Genomic DNA, 5,081 nt, shown 5'->3' with positions numbered 1-5,081 from the left:
TGGTACATATTTGCCCAGCGCGAACGGAAAAGGCTAAAATTATGTTCTTGGGCTCAAACTAAAGAGCGCCTCAAAAAAAATAAGGTTTGGTTAAAAAAAAATTTGGAATATCGTAACAGAAATGGGAGAAATAGTACTTAAGTACCGCAATTGGTACTATTTGGTACTTTTTTGTAAATTGAATTAGATATCTGAATTTTGGAATATAGGTCCACTATGGCAACCTTTATTGGTTGACTATATGATATTTTTTTGCAAATTTGTACATTAAGGTACTAAAAAAAGTATCAAAAAGGTACGAAATGGGTAAACTCTGTACAGGGCAGATGGATATAGGTATAATTTTGAAATTTGACCTTAAGGACATCTAGTGGAAAAGGAAGAGGGTGAAAAGAAACAAGTAAAAGCGTGCTAAGTTCGGCCTGACCGAATCTTGGCAACCACCATAATAAGTTGAAGGCCATAATTTTACTCTACATAACAAACTTCTGTCAAACCACCAAAAATTAGAGCTTGTAGGAACCGAACAAGGATAAAAGAGAGACCGGTTTATATGGGAGCTATATCAGCACCGATTCGGACCGCACCAAACGCAGTTGTTGAAAATCATAACGGAACACCACGTGCAAAATTTCAGTCAAATTGGACAAAAATTGTGGCTTCCAGGGGCTCAAGAAGTCAGAGATCGGTTTATATGGGAGCTATATCAGGTTATAGACCGATTCAGACCGTACTTGGCATAGTTCTTGAAAGTTATAACAGAACACTTTGTTTCACCCAAATCGGACGAAAATTGCGGCTTACAGGTGCTCAAGAAGTCAAATCGGGAGATCGGTTTATATGGGAGCGATACCGAACCGCATTTCTCAAAGTTGTTGGAAGTCATAACAGAACACTATGTGCAAAATATCAGCCAAATCGGACTAACATTGCGGCTTCTAGACGCTCAAAAAGTCAAATCGAAAGATCACTATATATGGGAGCTTGACCGATTTGAACCGCATTTCTCACAGTTGTTGGAAGTCACGACAGAACAATTTGTGCAAAATTTCAGCCAAATCGGACAAAAATTGCGGCTTTCGGCGGCTCAAGAAGTCAAATCGGGAGATCGGCTTATATGGGAGCTGTATCCAAATCTGAACCGATATGGCCCATTTGCAATCCCCAACGACCAACATCAATGTTAAGTATCTGTACAAAATTTCAAGCAGTTTACTTTACCCATTCGACAGCAATCGTATTTTCGACAGACGGACGTACGGAATTACATGGCTAGTTCGACTCAGAATATCGGACGATCCAGATTATATATACTTTATGGGTATCTAGATCAATATTTCGAGGTGTTACAAACGGAATGACTAGACTAGTATTCCCCATCCTATGGTGGATGGTAAAAAAATGGAGAAAAAAAGAAAAAATGGAAAAATAGTACTGGTAACGGGAGAGAACGTACATTTAGTGTTGCAATTGGTACCATTTGGTACATTCTTTACAGATGGAGCTAGAGGGCTGAAATTTGGCATGTCGGTACAACTAGGAAATATGTGATGGGCTACTTAATGATTTTTTCACAATTCGCACATTTACTTACCAAAATTGGTACAATTTTCTACTTTCTTTACAGATGCATCTCTAGGTCTTTGGCATTCAGATACAACTAGGACAATTACAATGGGTGACAACGATCTTTTTACAATTCATACAGTTAGGTACCAATATTAGTACCATTTGGTAGTTTGTGTGCAGTTTAAGCAAGAGGTCTGAATTTTGGCATGTAAGTAAAACTTAGAAATATATGATGGGCGACTAAATGATTTTTCTAACGATTCAATCACTTTGGTACCAAAATTGGTACTATTTGGTACTTTTTTTACAAATGGCGCTACGTCGGTGCAGCTAAGATATTAATAATGATAACTAAATTATCTATTCAAAGTTTGTACAGTTAGGTCCCAAAGTCGGTACCATTTTGTACCTTCTGTTAAAATGGAGCTTGAGGTCTGAAATGTGGCAAGCAAATAGCAAATTTTGCCCATGAACATTCCACTGAGGAACAGGGCAAACTTCTCACATATCAGTGAGTGCAGTCCGATTCAAGTTTAAGCTCAATGATTAGGGGCCTCCTTTTTATAGCCGAGTCCGAACGGCGTGCCGCAGTGCGACACCTCTTTGGAGAGAAGTTTTACATGGCATAGTACCTCACAAATGTTGCCAGCATTAGGAGGGGAAAACCACCGCTGAAAAATTTTCTGATGGTCTCGCCAGGATTCGAACCCAGACGTTTAGCGTCATAGGCGGACATGCTTACCTCTGAGCTACGGTGGCCTCCCTGAAATGTGGCATGTAGGTACAACTAAGAAATATATGATGGGTGACTACATGTTCTATTAACAAGTAAAAAGGCATTAAGTTCGGCCTGGACGAACTTGAAATACCGAACACCTCGGGTTTATATGTAAACCCCCTTTTGTCACAATCCGGGGAAAATTCGATAATATATGCACCCAAATGTGGTTTAATAAATATAAGTCACTGTTCAATTTTGTGTTTCAAATTTCAACGAAATCGAGTAATAAATAAAGCTTTTATGAACCTCTGATTCTTAATCGGCATATCGGTCTATATATATCTAAATACAGTCCGAGCTATATCTAAATACAGTCCGAGCTTTACCATATTTGGAAGAGATGGCGGGTGGCCTAAAAATACTCACTAATTTAAATTTCAGCCAAATCTGATAAAAAATAAAGCTTTATGGGCTTCAGATCCTTTAACAGCAAGTCGTTTCATATGGCAGCTACATCCGAATATAGTCCGATGGGACCCGGCCAGCGTGCATCAAAAAGACGTATCTGTGGCAAATTTCAGCTCAATAACTCAATTTTTTAAGGTTGTAAAGTGATTACAACAGACCGACGGACAGACACACGGACATGGTTAAATTTGTTTATAATTTTACGACGGAATTGTTATTTTGATGTGTTGCAAACGGAATGGTGGTGGGTATAACAATTCGTACATTTTGGTACCATTTGGTACTTTCTGTTCAGATTTAGCTAGAGGTCTGAAATTAGACATGCAGGTACAATAAGGCAATATATTGTATAATGGGTGACTAAATGATTCATTCAAAATACGTACACTTTGGTACCAAAAAGTGCAAAATAGTACGAAATAGCTTATCTTCGCCTACAGCCAACGGGGATTGCTAAAGTTAAGCAATTTGACAAACATTATCGCAATTTTTGTCCGATTTGGCTGAAATTTTGCACATAGTGTTCTATTTTGACTTCCAACCACTGTGCCAAGTACTGTCTAAATCTGTGTATAATCTGATATAAATAGATCCCATATAAACCAATCTCCCGATTTGACTTCTAGAGCCCTTGGCAGCCGCAATTTTCATCCCATTTGGCAGAAACATTGTATATGGTGTCCTGTTATGACTCTCAAGAACGGTTCAAATCGGTCAAAAACATGAAATAGCTCTTATATAAACCGATCTCCCGATTTGGCTTCTTGAACCCTTATAAGCCGCGATTTTTATCCTGAAATTTTGCATATTATGTTCTGTTATGACTCTCAGCAGCTGCTCTAGGTACGGTCCAATTAGGTCTATAACTAGATATAGCTCCCATATTTTAGAAGAATTCATGGTGGTGAGTTCCCAAGATTTGGCCCGTATATATATTCTTATCCGATTTGTCTGAAATTTTTCATAATGAATTTCACTTTGGTCTCCAACAGCCTAACCAAGTATGACCCCAATCGGTTCATAACTTGGTATAGCTGATATAGCATAGCAATTCTTATCCATTCTCCTTTGTATGTCTACAAGGAGATATCGGCCAAGAATTTGACAAATGCGATCCATGTTGGAGGGTATATAAGATTCGGCACGGCCAAACTTAGCACGCGTTTACTTGATTCAAATGGCATTGCTCCTCACAAATGACGGCAGCATTTGGAGGGCATAACCACCGCTGATGTTCTCGCCATGATTCGAACCTAGGCATATAGCCTGTGGGCTACGGTGGCCTCTATAAATCAGCTATATATAAATATAATCCGATTTGGCCCGTTCAAGAACTTAGCCTGCATGTTAAACAAATACGGATCTCTGCATAATTTCCGCTTAAAATCTTAATTTTTGTATGGTATAGAGACGTACACACAGACAGACAGACAAACGGACATCGTTACATTGTCTTTGTATTTTACGGCGATCCGAAATACTTTGTAGGGTCGGAATTTCATATTACGATGTGTTGCAAATGCAATGACTGAATGAATATACCCCCTATCCTATGGTGGTGGGTATAAGAAAAACCAATCGCTTAGTCACACACTAAGGAGTCTACCAAAGGAACAGTGGCTGAACAAAATTTTTTAAATCAATCAAATTTGGACAATGTTTAAAAATTAAACTTAAATTTCGCTGGTTTTTATCAAAAATAAAACTTTTTATAAACTGTTGGGAAAACAAAATTTAAAAAAAGTTTCCAGGAAATCATATTTTGGCCTTACTTACCACTGTCTTCTCTCCAAAGGCAGATGTGGCAGCTTTCGTACTCATTTTTGAAAAGTAAACAAGCAGCCAACAAAAAGAGCAACCACGCAGTAGAATGTATGCTTGAATATAAAACGTCACAATATTTGAAAATGGGGAAAAGATAAAAATGAAGTCATTTAACAATTTGAATTACTACTGGACATACTGAGAGCGCCGAAAGACAGTATCCCGCTGTCAATTACAACAGCTCGGCGAGGAGGGAATGGTGGAAACCAAAATGAAACAGCATAGAGGATTAACATACTCGTGAATGTACAGGTAAAGCTTCAAAGTGCATACAATAACTGGCCATGCCATGCCATTTGATTAAGCAAAACTTTTTAAATAAATGAATTGCAGCAAACTGCAAAGCTCAAACATTCATCGACAAGGACAAGGTTGTGCCCAACCAATTTATTTAGGGCCACTATCTTGGGCTCGCCCTACCATGTCTGCACCAGACAAAAGACAATGGGTGGTTTTCCTTCACATACACTTGCAAATGTTAGCCAGTTGAAAATTGTAA

Source organism: Stomoxys calcitrans, chromosome 2 (assembly GCF_963082655.1).
Source record: "Stomoxys calcitrans chromosome 2, idStoCalc2.1, whole genome shotgun sequence".
Classification (NCBI taxonomy): domain Eukaryota; kingdom Metazoa; phylum Arthropoda; class Insecta; order Diptera; family Muscidae; genus Stomoxys; species Stomoxys calcitrans.
This window is presented reverse-complemented; position numbering follows the sequence as displayed.